The sequence below is a fragment of the Anabas testudineus genome, chromosome 23, assembly GCF_900324465.2.
Source record: "Anabas testudineus chromosome 23, fAnaTes1.2, whole genome shotgun sequence".
NCBI classification, from domain to species: domain Eukaryota; kingdom Metazoa; phylum Chordata; class Actinopteri; order Anabantiformes; family Anabantidae; genus Anabas; species Anabas testudineus.
In genome coordinates this window covers 6,325,409-6,341,800 of record NC_046631.1, presented here as the reverse complement: position 1 = coordinate 6,341,800, position 16,392 = coordinate 6,325,409, and the positions used below count along the sequence as shown (strand labels likewise).

At 42.2% G+C, this 16,392-nt stretch overlaps 1 protein-coding gene across 3 annotated transcripts in view; it reads right to left on the bottom strand.

Annotated features, from left to right (window-relative positions):
• nrcama (neuronal cell adhesion molecule a) overlaps positions 1–13,578 on the bottom strand; it is a 38,327-nt gene extending 24,749 nt beyond the window's left edge. For all 3 annotated transcript variants that reach the window (XM_026364493.1, XM_026364495.1, XM_026364494.1), the window contains exon 1: positions 13,402–13,578. The gene's annotated coding sequence lies outside the window, so the exon portion shown is untranslated. The remainder of the gene's footprint in view (positions 1–13,401) is intronic.
• Positions 13,579–16,392: the final 2,814 nt, after the last annotated feature.

Genomic DNA, 16,392 nt, shown 5'->3' with positions numbered 1-16,392 from the left:
GACCCATTACCACGGAAACAGAATGATGTAGGGAAATGGAGAGAAAGAAAGATTGTTTGTTTATGTGTGACATTAGCACATAAGATTGAACATAGCTCGAGTGAGGGTTAGATGAATTGAGGATGTCTGAAATTAAGTGGACTGATTCAGCGATTTGAAATGTAATAAGTTGAACAGATTTAATTTTAGAATGTAGACTAAAGTGATCTCAACTGAACTGAGACCAGAAAGCATGGACGCAGAATACGGGAAAGAGGGGGGAAAAAAGCAGAGGAGGAGATGTTAATGAACGGAGACAGGAAAGGACCGAGACATCAGAAAACTCCAGCAGGAGAGCCAGAACGAGGATGATGGGAGAAAGAGAGAGAGAGAAAGAACACATGAAAAAATGAAGGGCGAGTGGGGATCAGAAACATGCATTATTAACAGGCGAATCTAAAAGCACTTCATCATCAGAGCGCAAGAAAGAGGAGGGGGGGGTGGAAAAAAGATAGAGAAAAGCTAGCAGAGCTGACCCCAAGCTCCAGCTCCATTACCATGGAGACAAAAAACAGAGACCTGCTCTTGCTTTTTGGAAATATTTTCATTTACTAGTGTGATGAGATTGTTACCACTGTTAAAGTAGCCAGGGGGAGGTTAGATTACTTTAAAATAAAAAGTGGAAATGAGAGAAAAGCTAGCTTTAGACGTGATGCTCTGCAAAGCTCAGTAATTAATACATGAAACTATACAAAAAAATAAAAAAATAAAGAGATAATTTGCTGTTTCATTAAGTGTTGGATTATGTCTTGGCTGCAAGCAGTGACTTTGAAACGTGTCAGCTGGTTTCCTGGCTCCATAAGCTGCATTAAATCAAAAATAAAACCCCAAAATGTTGTTTTTACAACTTTATTTTTTATGGTTTCAAAACACAAACGGGTTTGTGGCTTTTAGCAACATTAGCAGTAACCTGTGTAACCTGTGCTGTGTCCACACTACATGATACTGAGCACACGTTTTAAATGAGTTTGAGCCTTTAAGAAGCCTTCAGAGGAATTCATGTAACAAAAATAGATCTGATTTGTTCTCGTCTTCACTGAGACAGTGAAATATTGCTATGACAACAACGTGAATGTGAAATGTAAGCTCTGTGAAGTATAAAAACAATAAACCTCGATGTCCCAAAGCCCAGTGTAACCCCACTTTGATTTTTATCTCCTGTTCCATTAAGCTGCATGAGTCTATGGATCCACTGGAAACTGGTGTGTGTGTTTGTGGTGGGGGGGTGGGTTGCAGACTGTGAATAACTGACCCCAGGCATGAATAGAAATCTGTGTGTGTGTGTGTGTATGTGTGTGTGTGTGCACAATAATCCCCAGACTGAGGGGCCTCAATCACACTTAATGCATGTCCTGACTCTTTGGTTCCACACCCTGTTCTACCTTTATGTGATTTCTACACACTATTAACACACACACACACACACACACACACACACACACACACACACACACACACACACACACATCTAGTGGTAAAGTAATGCACCCCTTGTGTCACCACCTAATTAGAGGGTTAAAACACGTCGCCCTTAAGCCACGTAAGCAATCACACATCACTTTGAATGTGGGTAGAAATTACTGATTAGTATTTGATAGCAAGTTGTGTGATATCCATTTTCAAAAAACAAAACAAAACAAAACAAACTCACATTTTAAGATAGACACACACAGACACAAACAAACAATGTGTGTGACGAGATTTTGGTGCAGGCCCCGGGGCTACTTTTCTCCCTGTGTGTGTGTTTTCTGTACAAGGGTACATCTGTCTGCATATTTTTGTAGTCACATCAAATGACAAATGACCTCATTAAGATGGTCACCAGGTTGGATTTAGTGCACCGTGTCATTGTGTTGTATAAATGCAATGCTCTATTGCAATTTATGAAATCCTCTGGTGCACAGAATTTTACTTTTGAATGTATTTGTCATATCTCAAACACTCTAAATAGTAAGATATTAAACATCTTTAAATTGTGGCAGCTAAACTTATAATAATTACTTAAAAACCTTCCAGGATTGCAATTACTGTAACATATCACTGGGTCCCACCGCTCTCTTGAAGTAGCACAACCACCAGTTTTCACTTTGACCAAGCCATAAAAACATCTGATACATAGTAGGATCCACATAAAATGTCAAAAAACAACAAAAATAGCACTCTCTTTGTTAAGTTAGAGCTCAACTACAAATGCCACAAGCCTGTGTCATGTTGGCCTTTATAGCTCCTATTGAAGTCTCTGCTAAGCAGTTCTAACCCATACATTCCCTGGTAATGTCCCTATATATGTGTGTATGTGTGCGTCTGTTAAAGAGAGAGATGGAAAGGGGGGTTGGTTACCATGGATTTCCCAAGGCTTTTTAATTTTATCAGTCTGTGAGCATCTTTCAGATGACAGACAACACACACAGTCCAGCCCCACACAAAAAGGGGCAGTCAGAGACCTGGATTTAATCAGAGAGATTTACTGCCTCCTCAAAGTTTTTTTTTCTTCCCTCCAGAGGTTAAAGGGATGATTCTGCCATCTCCTGTGCTCCCACTTCAAACAGTGCACACAATGGAGTCATCAAGAATGACACATATACACAGACTGTAAGAAAGCAAGAGAGATAAATTAAGATTAAGGAACAGTAGGAAGTAGCATTCCTCTGCTGCTGATCCTCTGCTAAGCTTTTTACAACTGGAGGGGAGCATATTCTAAACAGTGTCCAGATATGAGACTCAGTGAAGATCACATCATATTCATTTTACAGCCCAAGAATGGGGAGTCTATGAAGGAGAAACAGAGCATCGATGCAAATGAAATGCCTCGCCATATGATGTCTGGCATTAAATCAATCACAGTGAGAGAGAGAGAGAGAGAGAGAGAGGCCTGCCATTGACTTTGATTTCTATGTAAATTAAGGATTTGTGCAGGCTATATGGGGGAATGCCTATGCAGGCTACACCTGGGGTACTTCGGGGTACATGGAAACCTCATTTCATACAAACATTCACTCCTACACACAGTTTGTCTGACAACATCTCTTTCCTTTGCAATAAAGCACCATGTTTATTGCAAAGGAAAGCTATTCCACCAGAAGACTCAATCCACAGTCCTGATTCTGAGACTTTAGTGTGAGTTAGAGCAACTAAATTGTTGCAGTTTTTGCTGTGTTGCAATTCCCACACTGAAACCAAACAGGGGAACACAAAGCAAACAAGATAAAAAATGTGTTCTTTTGTATGGCCACACAAAATTATAAGACTTTGTGTTAGGAAATTACCTATTTAACTGGTCAAACAAAGGCTGCTGAAACCTAATTGTAGCTTTATCTCACTAAGAGAACTATAATGCATAAAAAATGCAGAAGGGATCTCCTCACAGACAGCTAGTTTGGAGAGAAAGGATAGTTACAGCGACTTATAATTATTTCATTGTACGCACTGTATTAGCAAGTGAGTAATGTTTGGTAATAGAAAATAAATCTGAATTATCCTTTAAATCTGGATAATTTCCAAAGCGCAAGTGAGCAGAAATACCCTGGCTGACAGTAAAACCAAGCAAACACTGTCTTGGATTCAAATGTTTAACATAAACTCATATTTTAGCCACTTTAAACAACATTGAGCCTTTATTGCATTGCAGTGGTGCATATGCACAAAGTCAGAAACCTTCAGGCTCCGCCGTCGTCAGGAAAAGCAAAGTCAGCAACATGCAGAGATAGAAACAAAACAAACGGGTTTAATCATATGAATATTAACACAAATACATCCATTCAACATTGTGCCATCATCCCTCACAAAAAGAGTGGCTAACATTGCGGAAAATATCACATATCTGAAAGGCTGCAACTATAGCATCACCATGGAGACAGTCAAACACAGTAACATCCCAGTGTTTAACAGAGCAGAGTTTGGCCAACAGTGACATGTCTTGTCAGAAACGCGTCAGGGAAAAAAAAAAATGCCCATGCTGCCAGCTCCTTGGGGACCATCTTGTCTAAACGAAAAAACACAAAAGCGAGGCAAGGGAAAGATAAAGATGGAGACAGATGTAGAGAAACGCAATGAGATGAGGCCAATGAAAAATAGAAAAGTGGAAATGAGAGTGTGAAGAACAAAGGGGCTGTTGACAAGGGAGGGCAAACAGTTGAGCGTATAGACCTATAGGATGCCTGGGAGACATCTAATATTGACTGCATATCTTCAAACAGGTCTGAAGAAAGGAAATGGAGGATTGCGGCCTCCTATTGTTAGTAACATGGAGAGGGGTTTCTGTATCTTCTCTCCACTGTATGTGATGTGATTAATTCAGGAATCCTCAACCTTATTCTCAGGCAGAAGGCTGCGACGAGGAAGCGAAGAGTGGGGGGGGGGGGGTAGGGAGAAGGCTGCTTAGACACATCAACAGCTTACTGTAAAGGTGACGTGTAGATATCACACTCCCTGTCTGTTTGGTGATGCAGCTGTAACCAGTTGAGATTTCTCTAAACGGGATATTTGTTTCTTAAAGGTTCAACAAAGACGCGGAACAATGAGTGATGCCAGACTGCAGCTTTATCGTGAGATAAGACTACACATGCCTCTCACACCCCACAAAGCACCTCACAGCTGTGTAATTGGTATATCCTGCAGCAATCACGCAACAGAAGGCTCTGTGAAGGAAGATCAAAACTGGAACTGAGCGAAAGCAGGAGATGACTTTGCTGAAGTAGCTATTTTAAGAAGATATCGAGGCTTGCATTTCATCTTTCTCTCCATTTTCATGCTACCCTCTGGGTTTCTGTGTGTATGTGTAGGTTTGGTTACCATCCAAGTGTTTTATACCATTTAATGGTATAAAAATCCAAATTTAATTCATCATCTAAAAGTCCAATATTGCCAAGAATCAGCCCTGGTGAATTTTATAATGGGCCGCACTATAGACATGAAAGGGATTTAACAGTTTGGCCACCATAAGGTAACAGTGAAAGTCTTATTTAAAGGTTGTGCAGCAGTAGAGCAAGATGTAGCAACGTGCATGCCTAACAAAAAGTGACTAATTACACTCCACTCAGCAGTTCCACTGGATTGAATGTGAAAGCTCTAAACATGCACTTCACTAGACTGGTTAGTCTTGACATTAACAGTCCACTTCTGTAAGGACTTGAGGCTATGAGAGCGCTATCTGAACGGCAGCATTGTGCACTAGCCAGGGTTTTCGTGTTAGCCAAGTGAATGTGCTTGTGCGCTTCGCTTTTGCATTTGTATGTGCCGTATTTGTTTACGGCCCTAATAAACCCTCACTAGCCCATGGCATGGCTTTCTCCTTTGTGCCTCTCAACTTTGTTAATGTGGCTACGGATGTCATATGAAAATATTCCCACACATGGCTTCACCTGTACATACAAATGAACCCACTACCCGCACAAACATGATTTGCCTCCCAGATTTACCCTCATTTTCATTAAACAAAGTCACAGTGAAACAACATTGACCTGCAGTCAAATACAGCAGACAACACAGACCACAGAATCTGGCGTGTCAGTCTGAAAGATGGTTGTGCCAACAATGCACTCCTCTGTGACACAGTACATGACAGTCTGTTGAGAAAATACACTCTGTGCACGTCTCAGTAATCCCGTTACTTTACACCAATACTGGAACTGAGGATGACTGACTGTATCAATCCTTTTTCACCTTTAACAAGGATTTAGGAGTTGAAGAAATCAATATTTATTTCAAATGCTGTTTGTTTGACGCCTGCCGACCTCTGACCTCTCCTCAGAGACTTCCCCTTCTTGTTTCCAATATAAAGGATGTATTTTCCTGTTTTCTTGAATCAGTTAAGTTGTAATTTATGTGTCTGACAGCTTCTCTTTCAAAACTAAAACTGAACCAACATTGATATCACTGGTAGAAAAACTGTACACATACACTCACAGGCATACACTGTTCCCACAGAGCTCCGCTGCCTTGTTGGCCATGGTGCTGAGCTTCGCGGCAGGCCAGACAGCAGGACCCAGCTGTTAAAGAGAGGCTGCAGTTATCTCTATACAAAGGCCCCAGTCAGCACTTTGGTACTCTAAAAACAGATGCCGTCTGATCTAATGAGTGAACCTCACAGCAAAGCAGCCCAGGGTTTACACTGGGATACTACAGCTCCATCTGGTCAAATGTATCCTGTGTTGTTTAGTAGCCTACTAAAGGTTATGTCTCCCCTGTGGGATATTTACATTATGGCCTCTATATAAATATACTTTTAAACAATATCATAATATTTTATGTCTCCCTCAGCATACAGTAAGACTGCAGCTCTGCTCAGTGAAAATGATTTAGCTGCAACAAGAACCAAATTCCCCTCCTTTTGGCTTGAAGAGGGTCAGGCTAACAAAATCTGATTGCAGGGATTTAGAATAATCAAGATAAAGTGATTTAACTCACTCCATCGAGCCTGCGTTAATGGGTTTGTGAGTGATCTCACAGCTGTCTAAAAATGTGGGACTTTATACTGATGCCCTCTGGGCCTCCAACCCTAATCCCAGGTTCAATAATCTGTGTCAATACAACCCCACGTGCTGACACATGTATTTGTGATACCTGATACACTAAATCAGTAAGAAACTGTAACTGTGTCAGTTTTTGCAGAAATATCTAATCACAAAAAGGTGAAACTGACCACTAAAAAAAGAACTTTATGGATAGAAGATGGTACAAATCCTGAATGCAGTTGTAAGCTTGTATCCCCCCCCTTTCAATTTCTTTGATAGAACAAGGACAGTGTGATTACAATCATCACAAATTTGCAGGGAAGATTGTGAGTGTAAATGACAACAGAGGCAAAACATTCAATAATTCATCCCCTACAGTATTTTGCAGCCTGGATTTTATACAGCAAATATAGCAAAGTGGTAGCTGTGGCTCAAAGCAGGAAGACGACACACAAGGATATCAGATAATGCGAATGCATGTTTTGCAGCAAGAGGGGCCCTATAGACAATATTGCAAAGTAGCTCACCCCCGTGGGCCCTGTGGCCTCTGATTAAACCATTTAAGATGCATTTCTTCACTTTTCATGGGCCAAAGTGGAAGATGATGCTTTAATATTATAAAACGTAGTGAGAAGACTGAATCCACTTTCAACACTGATAAAGTAAATCACAGTCTGCAGACAGTATTGTTGGCCTCCCAGGCACAAGAAAAGATGCATCTCATAATATTCTCTCATGTGCTCACCAGAGACTAAAAGTACTAGTCTCTAAACAGAGCAGAATAAAAAATATATAGGTGGATAAAGAATTGAGCCGCTACAGAATGTATGACATTTACATTCTGTCTAGGCAGACGCTTTTTTCCAAAGCAACTTACAAGTGACATACAAGGGTAGGAAGGGTAAGTGTAAGCGTAGGAAGGGTCCCTAAGGACCCCTACTAGAGGTAGCCACAGCCGGGATTCAAAGTCCCCCCCCACTAAACTATCCAGCTGCCTTGGAATATCTTGTTCAGTTGTGACAACCAAATTAATGGTAGAGTTACTGGTGCTTATAAAGAGTGAATGACAGACATTCAAACTGTAGCACAATACCAGTGTGTGACAGTAATAACTGCATCATTGTTAATGTGATCCAACAGTTAGGGGACACTCCCTAGACACCTGATAGCTTGTGTTTCCTGGTTTTGTGAATGTACACACAGGAGACCACCGTGAGAAAAGTATGTGATACCCATTTTAGAAAAGTAGCTGCTCTTCCTCTTACTAATGGGTCTTTTGTAGAGTGAATATCTTGCAGGTAATGTATCACATAGCTGTAATGGATGACTGGCTTGAATGAATATATAACAAAGCCAAGGGGTTTCCTATGATTTTGCAGTCATCAATACCGTGGCTCTGTGTGACTGTTTCCTCTTCTTTCTGAGTTAAGATGTTGGCAAAAAGTCTATTTATGTTTATCTTGTGGATAAATAGGCAACACAAACTGCTTCTTCTAAGGCAAGAGTTTTATTCTTTAACAATTCCAAAAAAACAACAAACAGAAAATTGATATTTAGTTCTTGCAGCCTGTGGGTAGAAACCAAGAGCTGGCTTGCGTTTAGCCGGGTAAAGGTTAAATGGGCTTTGTGAGTCATGGATCAAAGCGGAGAGTGGAGGGGAGAAGGAGTGGGTTGAGGGTCAATACAAGCGGCGTGCATACGGTGGGAAAATGAAGGGAGGACACTGGAGAGAAACAAAGCTAAGAAAGCAGGCGTAGTGCAGAGCCATGTGCAGTCTTCCCAGACATGGAATTGTGGGTACAATTTAAAGAATATGGATGCATACAAATGTCATATGTCTGGTGTCAAACTGACAATGTCAAAGGCTAAAGGTTAGTTGGTGACTATATTAGCAACTAAAGAAGTAAAATGATTTCTAATGCAGCATCACATCATATTGATAAGCTTGCTCATTTCTCTTACACAAGCTACTTTTAAATTTTACTTTTAACTGCAAAACAGAGGAATGCTTTAAAAGCACCCACACAGTCTGAAGTATGGTTGTCTCATATTTCATGTCAGACTGCAATAAGGTAAAGTGCTACGACAACAGCCGTGGTTGCGTTATGTCAGGGAGCAAAAAGCCAAGGTGAGTAGAGCAGCCTGGCTCTGACGGGATAATGCAGAGTATCTGGTGGCCGAAAAACCAGTCAGCTCAGCAGTTTTAGGGGTGAAAGAGAGCCAGAGAGAACAGGGTGGGGCATCGGCACTGACCTGAAATGCAACTGACTTTAATGGGCCAACATCCTGTGGCATCCAATGAGATGGCACGTGAGCATGTTGTTCCAATTTTAATAAAACAAAAAATGTTAAACACGACAGATGTTACACTCTTCAAGGCATCTGCTTGCCTTTAATTAGTGTATCTGTTAACAGACACATCCTGAGTTGATGAGTGGCTTTTCCACACTGAGCCACACTTCTGTTCTCCATCCTTCTCATCTGCTCGTTGGACAGTTCGTCTTTTTGTACAAAGGCGCTCTTTCAGTGTGAGCAGAAGACTCTCATTGAGGGCTTCTCTCTGGGGTCAGACGAGTAGGATCGAGGACACGTGTGGACTCCACTGAACTGGAGCCGCCTTTCCCACACTATACTTATATTGATGAGTGGCAAACGCTCAACACAAAGTTTCCTCTGAACAACTGGGGTCATACTCGTGAATGTTTCTTCAGAAGTAAGGTGTCACACCAGAAATGACACCAGTTTAGTATTAGTAGGTGCATATGAACACTATCACCTCTGAGCCAATTAAACGGCTTAAAAAGCAGATTACACACTCTACAAATGACGCATGAAGATAAATTAATCGCTCCACATACTGCATTTCACCATATACCCTTAATAATTGTACCTCCTTTTTTCCTGACAGATATCGATTGATTCAAACATTATGGGAATTACTTGACATATTTCACTGGCAACACTCAAACTCCAGTGAAAACAAACAAGCTTGCATATGGCTCAGTATAAAATTAGATCGCCCGTTCAGACGGATATGTTGATAGGTTTTTTTGCACTCAGCAAGTGAAAGCTACTACCAGTCTGGCAACTCCTCTGCTCTCACCCACTCTCCCATCTGTTGCCCACCTGATCCACACAAACAGCACATCCTGCAAGCTGACGTGGTGACGTTCAAAAGAGCCTCAGAGGACACGGAACGCATGAGGTGGAAGAGGTGACTAACAGCTAGAGCCCTCCGTGCTTTTTAATGCACTGTATATGTGCACATACACAGTAGGTGTTATGGAAAGTTCATATACATTAACTGCATGTTAGTGCTGGAGCGGGGCGCTGTGTCTCGTTTTATTAATTTCCACTCTCATGTTCTACTTCAGATGTGACCTGGCACAGCTGGTGATCGCAGTAGTGCCTCCTTCTACTTCTCATTTCATTTATTCTTTCCTTTCCTCTCCTATCCTTTTCTTTCCTTTCCTTTGCTGTCCTCTGTCCCCATTCGCTCTTCTCCTGCTCTTGATGATGAACATGAATTAGGGGAAATGTAAGCTTTGTCTTATCCTATGATGACACACTTGGACACAGGACTGAAACTAATCATGTAAACTAGCACGGAGATCAAGATCTGACACCTGAGGTTAAGTTGTTTCTGGCTGAATCACATTTACTTAGAGTCCTTCGCTGTGCAAAAACTGTTCTCCTTCTTTATTTCAGGAGTGAAATCATATTTGAAAAAAGTAAAATTAATAAAAAAACATCTGTTTTCTGTAGAAGGCAGCAACAACAACAGCATCTGCTTTCTTAGAAATCTACCAGCAGCAGCAGAGTGTCACAGTCGAGTCCCGGTTTTAATTTGTCCATCCATTTTCTAATTCATCAATCTTCAGTCAGTCCCCTTAATTTAATATGTTCTGGTCCCTTAATGAAAACACTCAAACATGTCCGCCTGCTAGCCAAGGGTGTGGGGTACAGGGAGGGCGTGGGGTTCTGCTTATGCCCCTCCCACCCTCAAGCCCTCCATCATCACCGCAGGGCACTGATGCTATTAACTCAGAGCTCACACAAAAATTGCTGATGCTAATTGCTCTAATTTGTCTAAAGCTCTCAGACTGGTCTCGAACACGTGAGCCAGGGAGTTTCTGATCAACATCAACGCTAGAGCCTGCGATGCTAATGTTATGGCTTCATTAATGTGTGCACCTGCATACTTCAACTGGCAGTTGCTTATGGAGGGAGTGAACCGAAAATCTCTGGGGATGAATGAATAAAAACAGAAGCTTGTTTCCTTGTCGCTGCAGGGCCTGTAGCTACGCACTGTTACGACAAACACAAAGCACAAGCAGCATCGTGCAGCTGGAAAATGCAGATGTGCAAACAGATTTTCTTGCACCAGTACATTAGGGAAGCTGTCACAAATTGACATTAGAGGCCTGTTTCTGCACACGAAGGGTATTCTTCCATATGTACACGGCCCTGATATTTTAGTTCTCTGGTCTTTATGGTGTCCACTATCCACTAGTTCATATTTACTTGAGGCAATTTTTAAAGCTGAGTCAGCAGGATTTTTTTTTTTTGACTAAACAGCTATAACAGTGCCAAAAAGTTAAAGTTTCAATCTCACCTGAATGAAATGAAAAGGAGTTGACCTCAAATCCTGATCACCAAACAGCCTTGAGGCTATGTTACATGTCTATTTCTTTCTCTGAATTGTGCCATCACTTAAAGCGACAGTGGGCAGAATGAGAACGCACCTAAAGCGCACCATAAGCTCCGTCACCTGACTCGTGTCTAATGGGCTGTGGATAAATGGAAGAGTGACGACGACACTGCGGCTGTCGTGAGTAATGGCTCGGCGCTGGCTCTGCCCCGACAGTCTGGGGAGTTATCACCAGGAGACACTGAAGTCGTGTCTTGTGACGTCTCGAGGGGAAAAAAAGCTTGGCAGCAGCGATCATGGTGGACGCGGTGCCAAAACACAATACCTATCATGCCAATGACATGCCAGAGCATGACATGATATATGATTTAGATTCAAAACACTATGCATTTTGAGATCTGAGAATTAAAATAAATATCTTTTGTGAGTATTAAATGAAATCAACACATTAAAAAACAGATATTATCTCAGCAGATCTCTCTCATTGTGTTCCTGAAAGGGAGTAAATGTAGGTCAACAAGGTGATATTAGCATTCTAGCACAACTTTGTGTTTATACCACCCAAAAATCAGCTTCAAAATTCAGCAAATAAATGAGAAAGAGGCACGGCTGTGCTATATTATTTGCAAAAACGTAAAAAAAGGCACAAGAATGATATCACAGGATATAAAAACGATGAGCAAATGGTCATATAATATACTTAACAGGTCTATTTGCATGAAGTGTAGCTGGGGGTCAGACCACATCCTGTTATAATGTATTATATTGTGTTACAGCAAGAGCAGATGGCGACTGCAAATATTATCACAGCATGAAGTAACTCACACTTTTGATTCCACAGATAGTTATTATAGATCACAATGACTCCTCCTGCTCACAGACTGTTTTGTAGTCAGGTGTGAAACCCACTGGTCGCATAGTGTACACTACTGCGAACAATATTACCAGGCATCTGTTCTACATCACCACAACAACAAGATGTTATATGCAATCACACGTGGTCTCTGAGGGAATTCAGCTACTGGCCTGTTCCTCATCAGTTCATTATAACAGGACACAGCATTTGATTTCAATCAAAATGTGGAAACACTGCCAGCCTATGAAAGAGATTAGGGAGTACATATTATAAACTATCTGCACTATAAAACACTCTCCTATTCACTCACATGTGGGATTGGTGACCCCTGTATTCCCTCACACACAAACATTCCTCCATAGACGGCAACATATGAAACCCAATCACTCCAACCGCCCTTTTACGCCACATACTGTAACTTGAAACTGAAGAAACGTGTACTAACTTGGGCTGCAACTGACGGCTCATTGTTGTGTCTATATAATGAAAGTGGTTTTTAAAAAAAAGAAGGTCATTTTACTATCAAATGTGAAAAGGAAAAGCAGTAAATCTAAAACAGCTCAAAGTGTTTAGCGTGTGGCTTCAAACCTGACTGCAATAAATAATTCTTCCATTCATTCCGATGCCACTCGTCCAATTGATTAGGCTAATTGATCTGATCCACACTCACTGTTTCTTGTAAGGTTTTAGGCTTTCATAGGCTGACAAGCATTCATATTTTAAGGGGAAACCCCATACAAGTGTCACCCAAAATTCTCCTGATTCTATGGAAGATTCAGTGATGAAATGTTGATCAATAGTAGACAATGGGAGGCTGTTGGCCCCCAGATGCCTCGATAGACACCTGCTGACCAGCCTCTCCTCAAGTCCAAATCTTCCTCATGTCATCGTGGCTTATGTGGGTTTTACCTTCCTGCCTTTGAGTCAAAACACGGGGAGCTAAACATCTGAAATGTCACCTAGAGGAGCTGAGCTCCAGCTGACAGCATCAAACAGTTGTGTCAGCGCTGAGGGCCTGTGCGCACCGGCCGGTAGCTGCAACAATGAGCAGAAGCCCCGCTGCTGCAACCAACGCGCAATCAATTCATTCAATGCAACAACACGGGCCGATCAACACATTGCCCATCCTCTGCCTCCGGTTGCTTTGATGGTTGCTCGGGATGCAGCTCGTGCAGTGCAGCTTTGATGCTCCGCAGAATCCAGATAAAGACGCGACAATCAGGCGTCTCCATATTGCTGGATTATTTGCACCTGGTCCTAGTCGAGCGGCATCACCGGCAAATGCAACTGCACCGACTTCACACCTCCCCTGCACCATTATTCAAACAGCATATGATGATGCTGAAGACAAAAACATGAAGAGGAGGGGGGGGGGAAAGGGAGAAAGCCTTGTTCTCACTCACCGTCCGCTGCAAACCGGCTTCTGCGTCCTCCCCCGTCTGCGAGTGTGGTGATGCTGTGGAGAACGATGAGGTGTGTGTCTCTGGGTGTGTGTGTGTGTGTGTGTTAGAGGGACTGTGTCAGGCCAGTCTGTCCGTCCCCCTCAGCCGCAGCAGCAGCAGCAGCAAGCTGTGGTCCACACGGATCCTCTGCTCTCCTCCTCACCAGCTCCCCCGCCGCTGTCAAAGCCAGCAGCGACAAAGATCGTCTGTGATGTCGAGAAGACTCACTCGGCGACGACACCGGATTCTCTGGCTCTGTGATCGCGTCTTTCGTTTTGCCCATCGGTTATCATGCATGAGGTTGTTGATGATGAGAAAGCATTTTGCCTGTGTTTGTTATTTGACTGCCTGAAAAAAAGAGAGAGATGACGTTTCCACGTTTGTACCCATCACTGAGAGTTGTCCACTCAACACGGGGCTGCAACCAATGGTTCTGGTCTCTGCAAAGACTTGCGGTCGGCAGAAATCAGATTGGAGTGAGACTTCTTTCCTTTCCATTCGGTGGATGCCAATCCGATGCAGGAGAAAAATAAAAATCGCAAATGGAGCGTTAACAATAACCCTGCTGAGGACTCACATCATCATCTTATTATAGGCCTATCACATAAAAGTAATATAGCCCATGTAGTCCCACAATAAACTCACCTGTAGTGCTAAAGTTGAATTACCTCTTTTTAATTTTAAATCCACATTTCTTCTATAACTATTCGGCTTTCCTGTATTTATTAAATCGGATTTGTTGTTGTTGAATTACAGTATTTTTATAATGAGCTTGTTATCTTCTTCTTCTATCGTCTCTTAGCTTTTCAACCCAAACACACAGAAGTATGAGTAAGAACCTTAGTTTGGAAAACATACAGCTTAAAGTACCACCTGAAAGTGCACAATGTGGGTAAAATGACTCTAATAAGCTTTTTCTAGATAGATTCCAATATCTAATGTGAGATACAGGTGTTTTCCTATGCTATAAACAGCACAGGTGGCCTTTGTAGACACACACACACACACACACTCAGCAGCACTAGTGTCAAACGTTTCACTGCCCTTTACATTGTCCGCACTCACCTACCAGTCCACATCACAATTTGAACTGCAGGTGCTTCTTCTCACATGACAGCTGTGGGACATGCCAAGCACGTCATCCACACATCACCCATCTCTCCCGCCCTCTCCATCAGCAACACATTTTCATTTGGAAACCTGCTAGTAGCTTTAACAGCCGTGGCCTATTCGTGTGTTGCTCACCTTGAGGCATGTTCAGGTCACCAGCACTGTGTGAAAACGAACGGTATACATGTGCATGCATGTGGTCACACTCATCCAGGCCGAGGGGCATTAGCCACTGAGTCATATGTCACTGCTTGTAATAGTGGTGATGAGTAATAAAGTGAGTCTGGGACCAAAATAAGTTCCAGTTCTTCTCATGAAGAAGGAGTCAACATGAGAGAAAATATAATTTTACAGCTGTCTGTTTATGTACATGACAAGACTTCACAGGTTTAAGCACCATCCTATTTATTTCAACGCATCAGTGGCCGTGACTTAGAAAGCTCAGCGATTTTGTCTCGATGTTGACCTCAAACGGTGGACACAGACATTCATGCAGGGGTGCTAAACAAATAGGATGTGTGTGTGTGTGCGTGTGTGTGTTTGTGTGTGTAGGTGTGTTCCAGCCCTGAACTGACTGGCAGAGATCTGTGGAGAACCACACCCCTGTGTAAACTGTCCAGCTTTTGTGTTTCTTTCCGAGTTACAGCTGTTGAGTGTGAAATAGTCCCCGGCCTGCAAGACATTTTCAACACCATTTCTGATATAGTGCGTCTACTGCGTCTGTGCTGCTCAAGTTTCTTATACTACCTGAAAATGAGAAGGTCTGTAAACGAATTTATAAGCAGTTTTTGGATTGTGGTAAAATCATTAGCATAACAAAATACTCAACAAGTTTCTGTATCACTTTCCAAATTTCCTGTAAACCCAGTGTGTAGAAGCCTAAATGTCTAATCTTTGAGAGCTACCAGATACCCACAATAAACTAAGATGATCTGCATCAAACAAATACTGATGCAAAGCAGCTGGGGCCTTCCTCTCCTGAGATGACCCAGGCAGGAAGACCAGGATCCTCGGGAAGAAACTGTATGTGAATCTGCAGCGACAGATGGGATGTATGAATCAATTCCTTCTCGCATTTCTATTCCTGTGTGGGCTTCAGAGACATATACACAGAGGGACCTATCAGTTGGTTCATTCAGATGACTGAGGCTACTGATCATGATCACATTTTACTGTACACATATGATGTTGCATTATATCTAAAAACAAAGCGGAGTCATGATAAACGTGGGGCGACAACTAGTACAAACTTCATCTCACATTCCTGTTTCTGTAAGAAAATGGTACATCCTGGCAAACGTTAGGCTGATAAACTGCCAGGAGTCGGCTGGAAAACGAGAGGAGAAAAAGGGCACAACCTTAATATGTTGATAACAAATTAATGATTAAATGTGCTCACTTATTTCTGTGATTTCAACTGGCAAAGACCCACTTATAGCAGCAAAAGAGAAGAAGTCGATTGTATAACACACTTCTGCCAGATCCTGGACAATTTTAGGAGAACGTGGGCACACATACATTGAGAAGATTGTAAACGAGGAGGGAAAAATAACGGTTGCTAGGGAACACCATAGTAAGACCAGGACAAGAGGAAGAGAGACAGACAGCTTCTGCCATAACAAGCAACTAATAGTGCACTGCTCTGTGTGTGTGTGTGTGTGTGTGTGTGTGTGTGTGTGTACACTAACTGGCAGACTGCACTTTACTTTGGCACAGCCTTTCACAGCGAAGGAAACTGCCACGACATGAGCGATGAACATCACCAGAGTGTTAATCTGTTCAGCTCATTTGTCTTGACTGCGTTTGTTAAAGACGTTCAAGTCTCTACACAGCTGATATTCA